Here is a 22954-nt window from a genome sequence, read left to right as displayed (position 1 = left end):
GATGGTGTGGAAAGATGAGCTCTCCATCCTGCATCGAGCGCAGGGACGCGTAGACGACCAGTTACTTCACTGGTGTGGAGGAATTGGTGAGTTCCAGTATTGACTCTAGAATCCAATAGTTTGTAAGAGTTCAAATGTCTGATCTTCACTCTTTCCGATTCCTTGTAGGTTGCCGGTTTAACCACCACGAAGAGTCCAAATGGCAGTTGGTGAGAGTCAGGTAAGTCTATAGTGGTTTTCCCCTTAGGGGCCGGCGTGCGGCGGTGATGCAGAGTTAACTGCGCCGACCCGAGATGAGGTGAGTACCCCCCTGTGGTAATCCGGTAAGTCTTTGGGGGTAGCTTGTATTGCCCTTTTGCATTCCTTGCTCACCTGGCTTTTCTTGTCCCCTTAGATATCAGAGAGCGGTCTGTGCAGAGTTTGCGATGGAGTGAGGAAAAAGCTGCACTGGATGGTGAGTTCAGCACGGCGCTGCGAGGTGCGTGGCGGCGCGCGTGCGATGACTTCTTCTTCAAGATCGACGGCACGATGGATCAAGAATTCAGGTAAGGTTTCAAGTTTAAATCCCTTCTCCTTCTTTCTTTTCGTTTCCAGGTGGTCCAGGACTGAAGCGGGCATGGCTGAAGACTGGAAGCTGCTGAAGGCACGGTGAGCGTTACGCTGCTGAATGCAGAATAACGCGAAGCACGTGCGGCTGTCCGGGTGTGGTTTAAATAGCCTTGGAAGAAGTCCCAGGTAAGTATTCTTCCACAGCCCCCGCCCGAGTAGAAAGTAGTCCCTTAGTTAAAATAGTCCCTCCTAAGCCCCATTTGGCTTGTGGCTTTGTGCAGCATGGTCTGCACCAGGTAAGTATGCAGTATGGTCTGCATTAGGTAGGTTTTCTGTAATGAGCCTGGCGCCATCGGCGCCAGGACTGACTTTATCCTTATGAGCCTGGCGCCATAGGCGCCAGGACTGCACCCAAACAGCCCCTAACTGGGGTTTTTGGGCATGCTCCAAATGGCATGATGCCTGCTTCCGGGGTTGCTGGGCCTGGTCCGGATTCCCAGGGCAGGCATCATGACACCTTCATACAGAGGAGTGGGAACTAGCTTCAAGCCGACACATTGCATATCAAAGAGGCATTGGGGTTTCCAGTTTTTTTGTTAGTTCTGTGAACAGGCCTCTTCGCAGGCCTGCTTCAATGAACTCATCAGTATGCGCTGCCACCACACAGAACTTGATAGGTAGGGCGGATCCATGGAGCCTTTGATATTTTAATTAGGCTGGCCATGACCAGAGGAAGGTGTTGCCTTCCCCCTTCTAGAGATGCTTTGATGTACCCATGGCTGTCACATTCCAGCTGAACGTGACAGGAGGGCTGCGCCGGCAGGCTGAGCCACCCCTCCACCCCGCCTCTCCAGAGTACACTTGATTATGTGTTTGTTGTGCGGTGATCATTGGGAAATGTTTTCATGTTAAAGGTATTTGTACCGCGCACCGTCACCACCAGGGTGGTCCCCAGGCACTCTGGCAGATCTGAAAGGGAGGGTGTGAAAAAAATGGGGACTGGGGGGGGTTAGTAGGATGTAGTGGGAATAGGAGAGTGAGAGTTGTGATATCCTGTTGGCAGCTTCAGTTAGATTTGCACCGTTCGCTGAGCATAAGTGCAGTTTTCTGGTCGGTGCGAATTCCCATGTGCTGTTGTGCTGGGTTATGTTATTGTTCTGTTGTTGCAATGTGGTGAAGTACATGCGGATTGCTCTGCAGAAAGTTAGTTATGTGAGTTTCACTATGAGAAATGTATGTAGAAAGTTGAGGTTTTAGAGTTGGGTTTGTGGGTTTTCCTTACCTCTTTGTGTTTGTATTTCTGTGATCAACATCTATGATTATCCACTGTGTTTGGTATTGTAGCTTGTCTGCCTAGTTGGCAGGCATGTCGAGGAGTGGCAGTTTTCCTCTGTGTTACTCTAGTGGTATGTGCACCTAGCTGGTGCAGGCGAGTTCCCCCACCCTGGGGTTGGCGATGTTTAGGTTAGAGGATTCTGGTCCCTCTCTGCCCATCCTGTGTTGGGTCCTTACCTAAGTTTCCTCTGTGGACTAGCGGTATGTGGACATGGGTGGTCGGGGCGTTCCCGTCCCCCGCCTTCTGGTTAGGGAAGATTATGTTGGGGGTCATGGGTTCCTCCCTGGGATTCTTGTTTCCCGCTGTGTCTATGCTTCCTAGTCGTTTCCTTCTGGTTCTGGAGCAAAGAGCCACGTTTTGAGTAGTTTTCTGAATTCCAGATGATCTCTTGTGTTGTGTATGTTTTTTGGCAGGTCATTCCAGGTTATTGCTGCCAGGTGAAACAGATGATCCTCCAAATTTTCTTTGATTGTAAGGTTTTGGATCTAGGTGAATGTCATTGCTTGATCTGAGTGGTCTTGTTGGATGGTAGACGGTTATTTTCTCATTTAGGATTCGCAGTTTACGATGTTTAGTGGTTCGTCCATTTTAATTTTGCGGGTTAGCCCCAGACATTTCCCTGAGGTTTACCTATCAACATTCCTTTTCTTTAAAAAAAAAAGATCAAAACACACCAGGCGAGTGCACACTCAACTGTGTGCATGGTTGAATTCCTCACAGCTATCCACTCGCGGCCCTTTCCATTACCGTACCCACTTGAAGCTGATCAGAAATACTTCCTACATCATTGGGTTAGGCTTCAACCTTAGCTCACATGCTTGTGCCTGTGTTGTGATTCTGCTTTTTTCTGGGTCAAATGCCTTTCGCTGGTTCAATAATGTTTCCTGTAAAGTTCAGCTTCCCAAATCTTTCAGGGTCGCTTTATTTTTACTTTAAGGAATAGTGCGCTCCAAAAAAATAATTGTCCCGAGGGTTCGGGCATGTGTTTTTAAGCATACGTTGATCGATCCTACCAACATTTCCTATGCACCTTACCGTAGATTTCCTCTTTTTTTACACATGCGAAATCAGGCAGCAGGGCGCAGCCATCTTGTGCTAATCTTATCCGTTGCAGCATCGTCGTAAGGTGAACTTCCCTGGGGGCACTAAATCATGTCCCCTGCCCCTGAGGCTGACATCACCAAACCTAGTGATATTCTCCGCCCATCTCCATGACGTTACTGGGCAGCGTAGCCAAACGCTCCCAGTCATCACCTACGCGTTAACGTAGGTTGACGCAGAACCCGGCGTGTCAACACACATCTCACAAAACAGCGCGTCCCAATTTTGAATATAGAACTATACTTTTAAAGGAAATAGCAAAACTCTACAATTTGTAAAGTACTTTTATTTCACACTAAACGCTCCGAGAACATCCGGCGATTGCCATATTCAAGCAAACGGGTAATTTTTTTTCTTTTTTCTCGATCCACAAATGTTTATCGTGAGTCGCACGGTTTTCATTGTGGGTATAAGAAGCGCATTGGAAGCACCGTGAATCACAAGGCTTCGGCATCAGTTTGGTGCTAGGCCACCGTAAACCATGTGAGGTTGCTCCATATTGCTGGTACCGCGTAAGGTCCTATCGGCCCATGGCGATCGTCCCAAAACAGCGTCATGGTGATCCAGCCATTTAAGTGTATCTGCAGCTGCCTGTTAAAAAAAACATCCATTGGTATCTGGATATCGATGACCATCGCAGAAAGGCAGGATGTAGATATTTGAAAAACATAATGTGTCTCAGTAGCCGTTCTTATTTATAATTTTTATCTTTTTACCCATTAATTCTGCACTGTGTGAAAACTAATGATGAACACAAACGTGAAACAATGGGAACACAGAGAAAACATTGTGGAAAGTAGTCTACAATTTGCTTCAGAGGTTAGTGCAATGGAGTATGTTCAGCTCGCAATGGGTTGCAGAATCTGACGCTACAATTCGAAGAACACATGGACGGCATTTTAACTAAATATTAGCATAGAATTCGGCATTCGTCGAACCTAGGGCAACCCAGATGTGGACTACATGCATTTCGATGCTGGACTGCCCATGTGCCCGGAACAAAGACAAGTACACACACAGGTTGTATTTGCGTGTCGTTGCAATATACCTCAAAGAACAACCCAGAAGAATGTAAGCCAGCAAGAAGGGTCGGCTGATGATACGTTGACTCTTTGGTCTATAAAATCGTCTACAGTAAAACATACATAATATTCGGCATTTCCATTATCTCGGCGTAACGCAGAAACTCTGTTCAGATCAACACATTTTCATAAAAGGAAATTACATGTTCCTTTGTCCAGTTTTGGAATGGCGAACCTTATCATATTTGACAATATTACACCCCTCCCTTCCTTCATTCCTTTCGGAATCCTCCCTTTCTTCCAAGGTCGAAAAACAATTGAACCTTATACTGTGTACGATGCGTGGGTTTGCTCAGCTCGCAAGCAAAATTGAAAGCCGCTGACCTTCACTCCCAATGCGAGTGAATAGCACTTCAGACCATAGTGGCATTAGAAATATTTTTGAAAAACAAATTGTTTGCTGCCATACACCAATGCAGCACGAAATTTCTAGTAATTTACTTTTTTTTAATGAAAACAGTTAGTTTACTTCCAAAAGCCTTATTTATAATGTTCCTCTGGAGAACTTCGCACTCTCCCCACGACTCTCACAGCCAGCCCACACCACCTGTCAGCTCAGCCCGTCTCCTGTTCAAACAACAAATCACGTAAACATTTTTCGGAAGGAGCGAGTCTCCAGCCCTGACAAAATGTGCTCGTACGAGAATGTCCGAGCAAGCCCTGCTGCAACACCCTCCTGATCAACGCACTTATCCTAGGCATGCATTAAATAATGATCATCACTATACCTTTTACGTATATATTAGAGGCCTATAAATTGCACACGTGTGTCTGTACTATCCCACTTTGGCTCACTAGCGAGGTGAAGGGTGTGGGGGTTCTTGCCACTGGTCGGGATTGGTATCCAGGGGTCGGGATTGATAGCTGACAGGTCTGGCACATCAGAGCGAGAAAGGGGGTGGAGTGACACATGTTAGTTTAGGACGGAATATACTGTGACTGGGGACTTGTTTTATTAGGAGGCACTCTGGGGTGGTCAGCAAGGAAGGGTCACGCTAGCTTTGGAGGGGCACAAGGTTGAACAAGCAGTCATTTTCCAGCAGCGGGGGTGAGAGGTGCAGGAGCACATTTGTTGAGATGGATGAACTACAAGTCCTGGTTTGGCCCGGTCACACACAGGACAGTGATCTCCGAGGAGGAATGAAATGAATACATTCTTGCTCGCAACATCTTGTCTCAGCGCATCTGTGAGAAAGGAACTTGGGAGGCACAGGGGCAGGAGGAAAAAGGTGGGGGATGTCGGTGCTCGCTGTGCGTGGCGCTGCTGAGGGGGGACTTCACAATGCCAGAATGTGGCCTAGTCCAAAGTTGGAGCCGAGGGTACACAAAATGGAGTCCAAGTGTGTCTAGCAATAGCCCCACCTCTGCTTATGTCAGGGCCTTCTTCCCCATGGCTGCAGAAGGGCAAAAGAGGCGTCCACCATGAGTGCTAGAGCAAGGGGTCACTTTTGCATAGAATGTATGGGGGGGTGGTGGCCTCAACCGACCCACTCCTTCCTTACATTAGCAACGACCCCCAACACATGCCCCCATGAAAATATAGGTCGGAGTGCACCTGTTTCTCACCAACAATCCCCTTTGATGCGCAGTAGTTCTTGCTTGCTGAGTATCTTATCTAGCTTAGGTCTCATTCCTTTTGTGGGACGCATAGTTATTCAGCTATTTGGGCAAGTATTTGGTAAAGCAACTGCAGAACCCCAAAGTTGCTTTCATGCTGTTATCCATCTGACCCTCCCACGATCAGTGAATGAGCCACAAGAGCTCGACGAAACTGGGAAGTGTGAAAGCACAGTGTTACATTGTATGGCATTCTCAAAAAGGCATTTGTTGAAAAAATAAATTGACTAAGAGGATAGATTTCAAAAGACAAATTGGACGCTTTATTTGGACACTTTATATAAACATTGTTGAACAAAGAAATAGATGCTAATCATTTGAACCTGGTAAGTGATCTGTTCCACAAGCTCTGCTTTAGATGGACAGGGCACGTTTGCAATGTTTTGTCGCAATGTATGTGTCCTCTGAAAGAAATAGTGCGCGTTTCCGTGAGTATGTATGTCCAATACAGTCCTAATAAAATCTTTCACAAAATCGAATTCCATTTCCTGGTATATTGGCTTGACTACCCATTTTTTGCTTGTTTCGTAAAAGGCCATTGTGTAATGAAGCATCCCAAAGTTTCCTGCAGTCCTCGTTTGTTCACGCCCTACCTTCTGGTTATGCGCTAATACCGCTAGTAATGTCCTATATTGCATCCCGGTATGCCGAAATGCAATCTTGTACTCTAGGCTTGTACTCTAGGCACATATTGTGGAACACCTCCAAATCTTCCGTGTGACAGAATTCTGTGAGTCCCTTCAGATCTCTTGATAGTTTTATCAAACTGTAATCTCTGTAACCTTTTCTCACTCACTCTATTGGTGAATGAAGACAAGTTATGATATAAATCTTCAATCCTACCTTATCTTCTAACAGACTCCGAGGGATGAACTGGACAATGAAGGCAGTAAGAATCACCCTGAGACCCCCAGCGTGACTCAGCTCTGAAAACGCTTACTCCACGAAGGGAGTCCCAGGGAAACCCTCGTGGGGGAAAAAACCCTGTGCAGAGCTGCTAGGGATCGTGGGTCTACGTCCTCCTTCACAAGGGGTTACAATTTGTAGATCTTGTGTTCAGTTCTGAGGTCCTGAATAATTCCTTGAATCTGCCCAACTGTAATTATGTGATTTAACAGAGGTTAGCCCAAATTAGATAAAGGAAATATTAAAGAGTAAAGATTCTAGAAATACTAAGAAAACCTTACCCTAAATAAATGTTGACAAGAATTCTAGTACACAGAAGGGAAATTCAGGGCCGCCGAATTCCGCCTAGAAAGACAAGCTAATAAACAGAAAAAGACACTCTGAGAACTCGAAAGATTTGGACACAAAGAATCTCCCCAAAGAATAAACCAGAGGGTTCTAACCTAAGCCTTTTGAGAGCGGTATATGGATTGCTGCAACAGATAGTTGCAATGAATGCTGGAACTGGTAGTTTTCCTGCTTTTCCTGCTTTTCACTTTCCCCAAAATAGCAATGGTTTCCTATATGGAAACAGCAAGATAGTTATAGTTTCCTTCCCTAAGCTAAGAAAGGTCCGATGGAAGGGATTAAACGAATTAATCACCTACCAAAAAGATTCAACACTGCACACAAACGGAAATGCTGCTGTTTTGCCGTTCTTGAAAGAGGATAAACAATGAAACGGTACCAGCTATCTAAACAGATATACAATAGAAAGAATCAGAATTTGAAAAAGGATAAGACAAGTTCCCCTTAGATACAAAAGGTAACAACAAGTACGAATAATCAAAGTAAATAAATAACCTGGAGCGAACTCACGGAGCGTCTTGCAAACTCGTAGAGAGTAGCTACGCGACGTGCTGTCTGTCCTCCCTTCTTTTACACATTCTGCTCTCTCGACTGTGGGCGTGGCCTTCCCCTGATACAACGTCCCTTCCGCCGCATTCAAAGCTAGAATGTTAACAGGTCCTGATGGATCCGCCACATTACAATGGGTAACGGGACACGAACCGTTCCTGTCCTGTAGTGTAATGAGTGAAATCATTACACAAACACGATCTTCTCAAGAGCTTTGTGTGGAGGTGAAGATGCAATCAACCGCTTCTTCTTGCGTTCCTGCCCCGGCGACAAAGAGTTCCATTTGCACATCGGTGAAAATGTAGGTTTTCTGTCCAAGAGTGAACGTTGGAACAGTTGTGAATTAATGAGCGCCATTTTTCAAATAGAATTTACACAGACCCACCACAAGTTTTGGAGCTCCACCAAAGATGGTTGCTGAAAGACTGGGACCACTGTAAAATATTTTCCGAACCTTTTTTTTTTTTTTCCTAAAGCTGAGATTTTTTTGATTGATTTGGCAACGTGCCATACATCAAATTGATGGTGAATATTTGGAAACTGCTCTCTCATGGTCTTGGCTATTGAAACATGTCCGTGGCTATGAGGTCAATTTGCATTCCCCTCGGTTGGAGATCTTCCAAGGATTTAATGAAACCATGTTTCTCCATTGCCACTGAGGATTTACATTCGGACACCTGCACGACCACCAAACGGGGCTGTCACACTGTCCATCGCCAGCTAGCCTGAACCGTTTGTCAGAGAATGTCCTTTCAATTGTCATTTGTTCAATTTTCCATGCTTCACTAATAGCAGGGAATAAATATTCACGGTGATATTTGTAGTACTGCATTTTAGATAGGAATTGGAGTCCCACAAATTGACAGAAACTGGACAACATTTTAAAAGTAGAGCCACTGAAAAGTAAAGCTGCTGCACACAGTAGATTTCCAGCTGCCACTTTCCCATCAGTTGAGCGGACCATGAAAATTTAGGATGTAGCAGATCACAGGTAGCTTGTATTTTCAGGTTAGTGCCTTGTGATGCACGAGTCACATTCAACAATGGCTTCCCGCATACTTCCCCACTCACTGGATGGACACATTTCAGCATCAGTATAATCTCCATCAGGCAGCTGTCGAATACAATGTGTTTGGGCTCCTGTATTAGACTATCGTCTTGCATGAAGGTGGTTTGTGACTCAACTCTGGTGGACATATCGGCCGAACAGGACGCACTGTAGTCGAGATCTTTGGCAAGTTCCTCAGTCAATTGTATTGAGGCTTCAGTCTCTGTTTTTTCAGCTTGCGCTATTTGAAAACGAATCGGAGAAAACATCAATGTCGATTGTTTGTTGGGTGGCCCTTTTTTTGTTGGTGTCTATTGTGTCAAGTGGTCTGCGAGTAATTCAAAAGCATAATCATCCTATTCAGTTTTGTCTTCATCTTGTGGAGTTCTCGCATTGTAGCAATGGTCCAACAACACACATTCAATTCATCATTTTCTGGCCATTGGGCATACGCATCTCGAGTCTGCTTATTGATTTGAACATGCTGCGCCTCAAATAATAATTGCTCCATGGTGAAATCACTTTGGCAAGCAGCATCTCTGGCTTTAGTAGCTGTCAGTGTCATCAAAGTTTGTTTACTTCTGGGCCTCTAGGAGATGGGTTGTGAAAACATGTCCAATGTAAAAACAACATACAGTATATAGCACTTTAGATTTTTAAAAAAAGCATGTTATGAAGACACCAGCCCAAAACACTTTTTGTAATCGCAATTGTTTGCTAGTTACCCTTGCTTTCTTGATTTTCTCTGAAACCGTGTTCTTCACTGTAACGACTGCACCAGCAAGTTGGTCTTCCACCTCGGATCCACGTGCCTACTCTTCTATTTCCCGATCTTGTATACATGCCTAGAATAGAATATTGATTTTAAAAAAGTTAATCTTATTTGAAATAAAATTATTTCCTTGCACACACAGCTTACATAGATACCCTCGTACATTGTGTACGTCATGTAGTCAAAATATACATTTCGATTTGCACCTGATTCGATGGCTAGGGTACTCGATCAGAGATCACTGTGCAAAACCCACTGATTGTAATGTTGCAATCAAGCGTTTTGCGAAAGATGCTAGTTTATAATAATGTCACTGTCTAATAGTATCAGATGTACGATCAACTTTCTTTCATTCAAGGGAACTGTCAGTACACATACCTCAGGCTCTGGATCAGCTTGAAAGGATGATGTAATTGTAGTCTAGGTACCAGCATCACCCTGTAACGCAGTACTACTTTTAGTATGGATGAACAAAGTGAAATTGAACACACATAATGGTATGCAGACAATGGTACATATCAATAAAAACCCATAAATGAAACATTATGTAAACAAACGACAGGATATGTAATCTTGATCATATTATCTCTAATTCCATGCAGAGTACATTTCCGGAACAGAATAGCGAAATAAAACGACCTGATACGCGCTCGAAGTTGTTGTTGACTCTGGGAAAGACATGGATGCAGAATCTTGCCCCTTCATATTCAGTGCATTGTCATGGAGTTGTAAAGGGAAAATTTAGATTTGAATTAGAAATGCTAACCTAAAGAAATTGACATGTAAAGCAACCGATTACGAAAACATTATGCTTATTTTCAAGGGCTTTATAGCATAATTATCTGTGCCCATAAATAGTTTTCTATGATGCTCCTAAAATCAAGGACAGATGTATAGCAAAATGGGGTTTAATTATGTAGCAATACAATCTTGTACATATGAAAAGTATTTTAAGGGACATTTACACCTAAAATACCAATCCGTCGCGGTAGTTAACTGTTCAGTATCCCAAGGCCTACAGCTGAATCATGAACCATGACTCACCTGAGGCAGCGTGTTCATGAATAGATTTGGATTTGCATTTGGAAGCAATTTACGAGACGTTCTGAGTCGATGCTTCTTTGTGTACTGCGATTGGTTGTACATATTCGTGGTAAAGTGCAGATGCAGAATCAATCACCCCTCAAGTCCCCCAAGACATCCTCGGCTCTACATTCAAGCTCGTCCAGCGCAAATTCGCAATATCTGATTTAGAAAAAAAAAAAAAGAAAAATGATAGATATATATATTTCTGAGGCTTGTGGAATCTGCTTCGATCACATGCTGTGCATAGGCCGACATCTAGTGGAAGCTGTGGAGTATTAGTTTGTTTTTTGAAACTCGATAATGGGCGTCGACATAGGACGTGCCAGTAATACTATCCCTAGTGTGCCGTCCACTGTACCCATGATCCCTCACGCGTGTAGGACCCTCGGATTGTTTTTTCCGCCATACTTGACGGTAGCATTCCGCGGAGTTCCCTGGCTTTCAGCCATATTTTGCTAAATATCATAATATTTCCCTGTTTCTTCCACTCCCACGTCGAGTCTTCAAAGTTCGACGCCGGCCCGAAGAAGAAACAACCGTCGAGAGCTGCACGACAGACTTTGGGCCTCGGAAGGCCTCTGGCCTCGGCCCGGGCCTTGGAAGGCCTCTGGCCTAGGCCCGGGCCTTGGAAGGCCTCTGGCCTCGGCCCTGCAAGTAGGAGAGTACGGGGTGGAAACATACTCTACACTCTTTTATATATTTTCCTACACACACTAGCCCGCTGCCAAAGGTGCGTTCGGAGGGTACCCCTTTCAAATTCTGCCCTAAGTGCAACTGCAAGTATCCTTGGGTTGACAAACACGCCACCTGTAATCTCTGCTTGCCGAGGGACCACCCCGAGGCGAACTGTAGAGTGTGCAGCTGGTTCAAGGCTAAGACACTAAAGGACCGCTCGACCAAACGTTGGGCCCACCACGCCAAGCAACGCGAGGCCATGGAAGCGGAGGGCACCTTCAGTGATGGCAGCGACGCCGTACTTTCGGACGGCGAGGGCAGGGAGGCGTCAAAAGACGCCCAAGCGCAAGTCCCCAACCTCGGAAGACTGTCCGGCGGGGCAGTTATGGGGAACACACCAGGCGACACGAGCGCTATCCACACCACTTCCACACCTAAACACTCGAAGTCCAACGGAGACTCGACGAGTTCTCAGAAAGAGGCACACAAAGAGCGGTCCACCGAATCGGTGTCCTCTAGGCGTTCTCGGTCAAGATCGCCTCACGACACCAGGCAACCATCCACAGTTGCCAAAAGTACCTCACTCACCAAAGTCATGGAGGTACACTCGTCAGAAGACGAAGCCGACTGCCAGCTCCAGGCCGCTCACCAGGAGTCGGCTACAGCAGACCGTTCGGCGGCTGCTTCTGAATCCCGACGTCCCCATTCAAAGGAAAGGGACACTACCCCGAATCTTGACGCTAGGCATCGAAAAGCACTGAGAGGGTGAAAACACCAGGGAAACACTCTTCCACTCATGGGGAAGGGGGGAAACGGCCGAAGAAACCATCTCACCCTTCTTCTGCACCACAGTTACATAAAGACAGTTCTAAGTCATCTGATAAGCATCTAGCCAAGACCCCTTCACAGGCCCATAGGTCCAGTCAAGTCATAGAAATGGAACCCTCTCAAGAAAGGGAAATTCCCAGCTCCAAGAAATGGGCCAGTGAGGATATAGACAGGGTTATGACTAGAATGTCCTCCCTAGCAGACTTCTACTCCAAGAACCCAGAACACCTCCTGACCTATACTAGGGATCTAGGGACCCGCAGCCCCCTGGTAAGAAACCTCGGTTTGAGACCCCAACGCAAGGTCTGTCTTCAGACCCTTTTTACATCCAGCCTTACACCCAGTATAGTGGGGATCCACTACAGGATGGGGATCCAGACTTGGTAACGTTGGACGACCAAACTGGAGTGGACTATTATGGGGACGACAAGGACCAAGATGAGGAGGAGGAAGAAGACCCAGAAGTCTACAGAATAGACTCCCCTGTAGGCAAAGAACCTCAAGTTACCGACTCTCCAGTCAACAACTAACCCCTCCTAAATGAGGTCTTAACTAGAGCGGCAGAACACTTCCGCATAGACACTCAGGGAGCACAGGAGGAGAGAGTCTTTGCTGAGGAACTAGTGGGAGAGAAGAAACCCATTGCCCAAGACATTCCAATGCTTAAATCCATCCAACGGAGAATTGATCCTTCCCTTCTCAATCCTAACCTCACCAGGGCAGTAAACCCCAGAATCGAGAAATTGTTCAGGGCAGCCCAGTCAGACCCGCTTTACATAAGGGGTCAACTGAAGCCTGACTCCATGGTAGTTAATAATACCCGGAAGAGGCGGGAACACCTCTCATCATCCGAGGCTCCCCCCGACAAGGAGAGCAAGAAAATCTTCGGATTGGGAAGGAAGGTAGCCTCCACTTCCGCTTACCAGGCAAGGATTGCCAACTCCACCACTCTGCTGGCTAGTTACAACTGCCACCAGTGGCAGCAGGTAGCTACCCTCATTGATTCCGCACCGGAACCATTAAAGGGCCAGTTGGCCCAGGTCGCCTCGGAGGGGAGAGCCGTGTCCGGTTGCATCCTTAAGGCAACCTTTGATGCCGCAGATAACACGGGCAGGCTAATAGCAGAGAGCACTGTCATTAAGAGGCATGCTTGGTTAAGACAGTCAGGGTTTAAACCCGAGACACGAGCATCCTTAATCGACATGCCGGTTGAACCTAATCTACTGTTTGGCAAAGCGGTAGAGGACACATTAAAGACTGCCAAAGACGAGTATGATACTCTCAAATCCCTGGGACAATTGACCAACAAGCCCCCTAATCAAAGAGGCAATAGTAATTTTGGTCGCCCACGCGGCCAAAATTCACAAAGAGGCTCCAATTATACACAGGGGCAGGGTACATCATGGGGTAACAACCAGCAGGCTACCCAAAGTTACAGCATAGGAAACAAGAGAGGCCGTGGTAAGGGTAGAGGCAGCCCCAGCAGAGGCGGCACGCCTCCTGCAAAACAGTGACGCCGCGCTCGGGGTCCCTTCTCACGCATCACCAGTAGGGGGACGGATTTCCAACTTCACGCAAGCTTGGGAAGGGATCACATCAGACAGATGGGTGCTGTCCACAGTGTCTGCAGGATACTGCATAGAACTGCTCGAGCGTCCCCGAAACCACCCTCCACGTCAAAAGATACATTCCTTGGACCACCAAAAGATCCTCCTCGAGGAGATTGTCAATCTTCTAGCAAAGGACGCGATAGAACTCGTCCCGGGCAACCAGGTAAACAAGGGTATTTATTCAACTTACTTCCTTGTGCCAAAAAAAGATTTGACAATGCGCCCCGTATTAGACTTGCGCCCTGCAAACAAGTATGTCAAGCCCCAAAAATGTCACATGACTACTCTCCAAGAGGTAATCCCCCTGCTAAAAAAGGGGTATTACATGGCAACATTGGACATGAAAGATGCCTATTTCCATGTTCCCAGCGCACAGAAGATTCTTGCACTTTAAGGTGGACAGTCAGCACTATCAGTTCAAGGTTCTGCCCTTCGGTATGGCCCCGGCTCCAAGGGTATTCACCAAGGTACTGGCGGTGGCGGCGTCACACCTACGCAGGGAGGCAATCTCAGTGTACCCTTACCTGGACGACTGGCTCATCACGGGGGAGACCCCAGTAATTTGCAGGTCAAACATTCAAAGAAGGATCAACCTCCTCTTCGAATTGGGTTTCTCCATAAAAGAAAAAAATAAAGCCTGGTGCCAAGCACCGCCAAACAGTTCCTAGGAGCTGTCCTAAGCACTCGAGAGGGGTTGGCCTTTCCATCAGAGGAAATAATTCAGAATCTACTACTGCAAATTCCTCTCTATCAGCCAGGTCGCCAGATAAGGGTGCGCAAAGCGATGCGTTCGCTAGGCATGATGGCGTCATGAATTTACCTGGTCCACCATGCACGCCTGCGACCCATGCAAGAATGGTTGGTGAAACGGTGGTCTCAGGCAAGTGGTCAGTGGGACGATGTAGTGGTCGTTTCGCCAACACTTGTACAAAGTCTTCACTGGTGGACAAGAGAGAACCTGTCAAAGGGGAAACCCTTTTACGATCCAGAGGTACAGGCTGTAGTCACATCAGACGCATCCCTGTCAGGGTGGGGAGCACACCTCCTTAACCACACAGCTCAGGGTCTCTGGTCTCACACAGTGGCCAAGAATCATATCAATCTGCTAGAGCTTCTGGCAGTATTCAGAGCGCTTCAAGCGTTCGAGCCCCACCTGTTGAACCTGTCAGTGCAGATCCTGATAGACAGCACAACAGCGATGTTTACCTAAACAAACAGGGAGGGACTCGCTCGCCAAATCTGTCCAACCTTGCCCAGAAAATGTGGATATGGGCACTCAGACGGAACATTTACCTGTCATCTCAACATGTTCCAGGGGATCTCAATTCGCTAGCGGACGCTTTGAGCAGAGATCCCCTCCCAGAAGAACACGAATGGTGTCTACTCAGAGAAGTCGTAGAAGACCTCTTCTCACAGTGGGGTTTCCCCACTACAGACCTATTCACCACAAGCGAAAACAGGCAATGCCCAGGATTCGCATCCAGGTTCCCTCAGCCAGACTCCAAGGGGAACGCCCTGTGGATGAACTGGTGAGGAATATTTGCCTACGCTTTTCCACCAACCCCTCTCATGAGGAAGGTGGTCAACAAGATGCACAGGAAATCGATGACGCTCATCCTAGTTGCTCCCATGTGGGCGAGGCAACCGTGGTTCCCACACCTACGCAGACTAGCAGTGTGCGAACCCATCAGACTCCCGTGTTGGCACAACCTACTATCCCAGCACCAAGGTCAAACAGTGCATCCTCAACCCAGCTCTATGAACCTGGCAGCATGGCTCCTGAAGTCATAGAGTTTGGACATCTCAATTTACCACAGAGATGTATGGACATCCTAAAAGAATCTAGAAAGCCCAACACGAGGCACTGTTACTTTGATAAATGGAAAAGATTTGTTATCTGGTGCCAGAATAAGCAAATCAACCCGGTTGATTGCACTCCTTCCAATATTGTCACATACATGCTCCACCTGCTGGATGCAGGGTTGGTATTTAACTCACTCAAGGTACACCTGGCAGCGCCGTCAGCCTACACCACCTCCCACAACAAGGTTTCGTGGTGGAAGGTACCAGTGGTTAAAGCCTTCATGGAAGGGGTAAAGAGACTCCACCCTCCAGTTTCAAACCCACCACCAGGATGGGACCTTAATGTGGTGCTTGAAAAGCTCATGGGCCCACCCTTTGAACCCATGCATAAAGCCAATCTCAAACACCTGACCTATAAAACTGCCTTCTTCGTAGCCATTACATCCATAAGAAGGGTCAGTGAAATTGAGGCTCTGTCAGTGCAGGATCCTTTCTTTACTGTTCATAAGGATAAACTGATTCTACGAACACACCCTAGGTTCTCACCTAATTTCATTTCTAAATTCCACGTTAACCAGTCCATTGAGCTTCCGGCCTTCTTCCAAGAACCCAAAAGCTCTGCTGAGGTGAAACTACACACTCTAGATGTGCAAAGAGCGGTCCTCTACTATGTAGACAAGACCAGGCCGCTAAGAAAAACAGACCAACTGTTTGTCTCAGTAGCTACAGGCAGAGAAGGAGATCACGTCTCTAAAGGTGCCATCTCCAAGTGGATAGTCAATTGTATCCAGCTATGTTACTCCCTTTCTGAAAACTCTCTGCCTTTTACGCCAATAGCTCACTCTACAAGAGGCAATATATGTATATGTTCTTTTTTTTTCACTAAGCATTATAAGCAGTGCTGGACATTAGCCAGAAGACCTTGTTTCAGTGTGTCGCAGTTAAAAAGCAAATTGAATTACAAAATGAATCTCAGCAGAAGGAGTTGGATGAGCCAAAGAAGCCATGGTCTTATCAAACTTGAGTAAACTGACATTAAATACAATCCATGTGAAAGAACAAACTCCTATCCAGAAGGCAAGATCAAAACAAAAGACGTCAGAGGACTATTATAATATTAAATATATGAAAAGGCTTGATTCCATGATTTCCAATCACGTGGAAGACTGAAGTTGGAAGAACGAGGTGGTCACACCTACGCACGAGGGCAGGCTGTGCCCATACCCCTCAACATTTCTCGGAGCACAGTACAAACCAAGGCCGAGTTGAAAGCCCTAATTGACACTGGACCATTGAAGTGATGATGGATTGATGAGCTAATTGGTGGGAAGCTAGTGTTAAGGCGAGCTTGCCAGCACCAGGATGTTCAGTCTGCAAGCTGCGAGGCATAGGTAGAAAAGTACTGACAGGGGTTAGAAGCCAACCAATTGTAGAGGACCACGTAATTAAGGGTCCTATAGTTTGTGTAGCCAATGGGACGTTGTGTATTTAGTGATGTTCATAGTGGCCATTTTAAGGGGAGGGCTTAGTTGCCCCACCTGATAAGTAACCTATCACTTTCCTTCACTGTTCTATACTGATATGGAACTTATACTTAGATATTCACTTAGAGCCTATCACTCCCTCCAATAGGTTTTTGTAGTTTGCCACGTAGGATGACGTTGGTAATGACGCAGATCTATACGCCACTGTTGACGATTTTGTCTGATATAACCTCTGTTTTTTGTAAGATTCGTAGAGTAAGAGGATCGAGCGAGTGCTGATGTTCGTTATACTCCCTATTTTAGATACTTGACATTAAAACAGACTTCCTTTTTGCCAAACTACCTGGGTCGTTTGGATTATTGATGTATGAATAAAATCTGCATCCCCATCCCTCTCAAGGGTAATTGCTACTCCTCAAAGGGGCTGAGATATCCAGTTCACTATGATTTCCTGATCATCGCCTTTTGCTAAAGCCAAGAAGCAAGTGTATGCATGTGTTCTTTGTTAAAAATGGCATTACACACTGGTGTGAGGGAGGGGGACTATCAGCAGGGACTTTTATCCCTTTAGAAATGTGCATGGAAGGGATTGGTCAGCATAATGCATTAGTTTTATGAAATGACTATGGTTGTAAAGCCCAATGGGAATTTGTTAGTCTCACATTAAACTGCATGATGCTATGGATGTTATGTTATGTTAGAGTTATTTATGGAGCGCACGTTCACCTGAGGGGATATGTGGGTCCCATAAGGAGTGCCAGTTGCCAGCCTGGCTGCCAGATTCTGGAGGCTCTATAATCTGCCAATCAGCACTTTAGGCTGTGCCAGGTACAGGGAATTACAATAATCCAACCTGCTCAGAATCATCGCTGCTACTACAGGTGGACGCAGCAGAGATGGAATCCGGTAGAGCACTTTCCTAAGGATTTTAAACTGGAAGTGCCCCTGCTGGCATACCAAGGAGACTTGGGAGCCCAGAGACAGATTGGCCGACATAATAATGCCAAGATTGTTTACCTTTGTAGAAGGAGCCAGGAGCAGGCCCAAAGGGGAAGGCCAAAAGGAGGAGATCGACAGTAAAGGATAGGGGGGGGAAGGGTGAACCCACCACCAACACCTCAGTCTTGTCCCCATTCAGTTTCAGCCAGTTTTGCCCCATCCATTGTCCCACAGCAGTCTGGCACTTATGCAGGCACGCAGACACCTCAGCCTGACCCAGATCTAGGCGGATCAGTAACTGGGTATCGTCCGCATACTAGTAGCACCTGATGCTGTAGGAGTGGATGAGGAAAATCAGCAGAAAGATGTAGATTTAAAGAGGATGGGGGACAAAGCAGAACCCTGAGGGACACCCATGAAGGAGCGGAGGGGGGGTGTCTGTACTTCTGCTCTCTATATGGTAGAGGAGAGGCACAGAGGACCCCAGCCAAGATTCTCTATTACGGTAACAATGGACGAGCAATCAAGGCCTAGCTTCTCAGGAGGTGATGCGGGCTGGTTCTTAAGTACAGTATAGTCCCCAAGCACCCACAAAGGAATATGTGCACACTTTATTAGTTAAAACACAGTTTTACTATAATTAATATTCAAGGTTATGTACAGTATCACGATAACTCACTTTGTACCCAGTTATCTATAATGCAAATATAAAGTTCTATGTGGTACCACATTTACTATTAGATCTCTTTGAAGTGCATCAACTGTACAGTTAAATGGCACACAAATCAGTTTCTAACGGAAACCAACAATAGATGTAAGAGGAAAGCAGCTGGTTAGAACAATTGGCAGAATTTCTGGCCCCGATACCTAGACACAGTTCTGTGTGGAGAACCCCCCCCCCCCCAACCTGGGCAGCCTGTAGAATAAAGATATATCACAAGCCCAGTCCATATATTGTTCATAAGACTTTCCAATAGTTATGCAACCCCAAAGTACCTGGTGGTGTAGCGTTCCTGGTCGGGGAATCGACGGCCCTTCTTGAGTGCCCTCCCTTTAAGGGAGGAGTCGCGCGTCATCGAACGTCCGACGGAGAACAGGGTGAGCTACAACGGTGAAGTGGCAGCTTCTTTCCTAGCGGTGCACGTTGACGGGGGAGCGTAAATGTCCTGCAAGGACGAGTCGTTCGGGGTGCCTCGGTGTCGATAGTTCAGGACCGCAAAGAGTTTGAAGAACTGTGGCCCAGCAAGGGCGTCGAGTCATCAGCGTCTCTGTGGCCTTTGGGTGGTGGGAAACCCACCGGCGGATGCTCCTTGGTGCGTCGACGGCCTGGCCTTCTCCGGCGGGATAAGGCGGGTGGCGGTGCGGACGAGCACGTCCGTGAATCAAAAGTTCTTAGGCAACGGGAGCACTGCGGCTCCGGTTGGTGAAGGCAGTCGTCGACAGTGGCGGACAACAGTCCGGGCGCTTCACTTTGGGATTCCGCGGCAGTCCCCGTCTCTGGTCAGCAGCCTGTCATAGGTCTGTCTACCAAGGAGCTTTGGCAAAGATCAGCTGGTGCATGATGGTTCCTCGTAGCTCGGGATGAGGGCACCTTACCAGGTCCTCTATAGGTCAGTCCTTGGAGACACAGCAGCTTTCAGATTGATGAAGAAGGGCAACAGCAATTCTTCTCTTACAGCGGAGCTTCAAGGTTAAGCTTCAGGTTTACTCCAGTTACTCATCGTAGTGGACTTCAACTTCTGAACATGATTCCTAGCAGTGAGAGGCCCCCAGGTATACTGTTGATCTCCCATTCATTCCACTGGATCATACTCCAGCATCCAATCACTGCGTAGGGCATTCATGCAGGCAGGCAGCTAATCGGGTGTATAGTGCATTCAGGCCATTCACTTCTCTCCAGACACTTACAACAAGTTATGTGTATTGGGACAAGTACCCAGCCATTCAACACTACACACTGCATTCATACTAGTTTCGGGCAGAGCTGTCTCCGTCATTGTGTCAAACACCAGATACTAGAATTCCACAACACAGAAAGCGTATGCGTCACACACTCCATTCACCCAGGTCCCACCCACAGGGCATACCCACAATATAGTCGTTGGGAAGGCTCCAGCCAGTCTGGTCCGCACTTCCCCACACTACCCTATATGGAACTTCCACCCAACTGCCAATCAGGGGGAAGGGACAGAGTCGGGGCTTCCCGGGACTTCGGTAAGATCAAGGTAACAGGCGATGGAAGGCAAGAGGCCACGGGGGCCATCTTGTCTTCATCAGGAATCTACCGATTCCAATGACGGGGCCTGAGCATCCCAAAATGGAGGACGCTCAGGGCACCAGTCAATTCAGCACGGAGCTGCCACCAGCCCGTACCCTGCTCTGTGGGCCACACACAGGTGCTCAAAAACATACACAAGGGGCACAGGGTTGTACCCAACCCATGGGTGCCATAAGGGTATCCCATGGGTCTGTTCACCTAAACCAAAAGAGAGAGCTGCACCGCCAGGAGTCCCACATGATCTCCTGCGCGGAAAACGTGACGGAATACACGATAAAAAGCAGTAAAGGGCAAGGCTACGGAGGCCCTGTCCCTCCGATGTTTTTCCAGCATCACAACACCACAGCTAAGATGAGAGGATTTAGAAAGGAAGGAAGGAAGGAAGTGAGTGAGAGAGTTTGGGATCTGTTTTCCAAGAAAGTGCCGAACCAGGCCAATACCCGACCCGAGACACCAGTCTGACCCAGGTGGGTGAACAGGGTAGCATGATCCACGGTGTCGAATGCAGCTGAGAGGTCTAAAAAGAATCAGGACGCTGACACCTTCCCCTCCCATCCCCCCCCCCACCCACCCTGTCAACCAGCCTGACCAGGTCGTCCTGTACGGAGACCAGAACACTTTCCGTCCCCAACCAGGGTGAAAACCAGACTGGGCAGGGTTGAGCATCCTGGACGACTCAACAAAGGAAGACAACAGAGGGGACACCAGTGATTCAAGCAGTTTCATAAGACAAGGTAGGAGGGAGGTAGCACGAAAATTAGACGGAAGAGAGGGATCAAGAGATGGCTTCTTCAAAAGAGGGATGACAAGGGCGGCCTTAAGCTCGTATGGGATAGATCCCCACTCGCAGGAGAGATTGACAGCGGTGGTAATTTTGCCTAGGAGATTGGCCGATAGCTGTTTCATCTCTGCCAAAGGAAGTGGGTCAGAGGGGGTGCAAAACTTAATCCTAAGCAGGGCTTTGGAGAACATGTCTCCCGAGAATGTTGGAAAATGAGACCACAAAGGCCTGGGGTCATCCGTATCTTGAAGAGTGGACAGATTACCCAATAGCACAAATGTTTTCGACTTTAGTTTTGAAATAGTCAGACAGAGTGTCACATAACTTTGGAAGATGATGACAGAGAATTAATTACAGAAAAGGGAGTCTTAGGTTGGATGGCTGTAAATTCTCTCGTTTTAAACGCAAGTAAAACTGAGTTGCTTATTGTTGCCTCCAGTCAAAAGTTGAGATCCCTTCCAGCTGAGTATGCAAACTTTCAAAACATGGTTACGTCCATAGCAGTAAAAAAAAAAAAAAACTGGTCTTGAACGCTGAACTCTGTGTCAACATGTGTCCTCTGTTGGATCTACCTGCGGTCTGATAAACAAGCTTCTACACAACATCCAACCCTTTCTCACACAAGAGAACTTGGCGACGTTAGCCTCAGTTCTCATAAACGCCTGTCTCGATTACTGTGACAGCTTGCATAGTGGTTGCACTAACCATGTTATAGCTGTGCTACAGGTTACCCAGAATGGTGCAGTGCGGGCCGTTGCAAGCCTGGCTAGACGCTCCCATATTACTGCTGCCAGAAGGGGCCTACACTGGCTACCAGTGAAACATCGCATTACCCACAAGATTCTCACATTAACACACAAATGTGTGGTGAATGCTGCTCCCTGAATATCCTAAAGCGTGCCTCCAGCCATATGTCCCGATTTGGCCACTTGGCTCACAACCCCATCTTAGATTTACCCAACCAAGGTTTAAGCGTTTAAGCTGGTGAAGATAGGTGGGCGTAGTTTTAATGCCCAAGGCCCCAGCGCATGGAATGTGCTACCGATTAGTATCAGAGCAGTTGAAACTCCCACAAAGTTCAAGACGGATTTGAAAACCTTCCTCTTCAACATTTCACTGGATTAGGTATCCTATTCTACCAAGGTGTTGCCCTTCCTTGACTGCTGAGCTCCGTCCCATGGCTTTCTTTGCACATCGTTTTGGATTTTTTGTTTTGGTTGTTTGTCCTTGTCTGTTGTTTGCACGCCCTGACGCCTGTGGGCTTGTGGCGCGATGGAATAAAAATTCTTAATAAATAAATCAACTAAACCTGTTAAAATGTGCTCAGTTGCTTAAATTGTCCACATCCCGGTTACACCATTTAACCAAAGTGTGTGATCCTGGGCAGATCATTTAAACACACTGTCTTATTTGGAGCTCTAAGTGATTCACTTCAGAGCTTATGTTAATATATATCATGCTATTTTTTTAAAAAAGCCGGACTATAGAGTTGCGCCATATATAACAACAGTGCAATTTACATATTTTGTACAATAGTTATTTTCCTCTTGACTGACTTATGGCAACTTATTCTAAAGTCACTTCCATGGTGTCTCCAAGTAGCAAAGACTGGTGATGCTCCTTGCGATGTCCTTTTCTGTGAAGTAATTTCTGTTGGTGCAATCCATATACAAATTAGAAGGTTTGTATGTATTTTGCCCCAGAGCACCTAGACAGAGCTCTAATAGACGGCATCTGTAATGATTCTGCAGGTTTATTTGTTTGTGTTTAAATGCTTTCTGCCACTAATATTACCAAAAAAGTAGATTGGGGCAGAGGTGGGCAGTTTGTGTGCCGTACCATATTGAATGGCCCACAGTGCATTTGGGGGGGAAAGTAGCAGGACTTTTTTTCATGGCTATACACCCTCACCCCCCACTCTTGTTGTTTTCTCTGTCTGGGCCATGTGTATCGGAGGGGGAATGTGGCTATGGAGGGGCTCTTGAATGAATTCTAACTGCAGCCCCTTGGTGGTTTGTAGCACCAAGGCGTTGCCGGAAAGCGCGTGCCAGTTTCACCAGCATTGCTGTGTCCTCCCTCCCACCGTGCATACACATAACCTGCCTCACCGGTGGGGCAGTTCTGTTCTCTTCCTGGTCCTCTTCCTCGACGACCACTCGAAA

The 22954-nt window shown here is 46.9% G+C and overlaps 1 protein-coding gene across 2 annotated transcripts in view; it reads left to right on the top strand.

The window, feature by feature from the left end:
- The window catches only part of NT5C3A (5'-nucleotidase, cytosolic IIIA), a 656918-nt gene that overhangs the window by 122483 nt on the left and 511481 nt on the right, over positions 1-22954 (top strand). The gene's annotated exons all lie outside the window — the stretch shown is intronic.

This window comes from Ambystoma mexicanum, chromosome 5p, assembly GCF_040938575.1.
Source record: "Ambystoma mexicanum isolate Mex_15411 chromosome 5p, UKY_AmexF1_1, whole genome shotgun sequence".
NCBI lineage: Eukaryota > Metazoa > Chordata > Amphibia > Caudata > Ambystomatidae > Ambystoma > Ambystoma mexicanum.
This window is presented reverse-complemented; position numbering and strand designations above follow the sequence as displayed.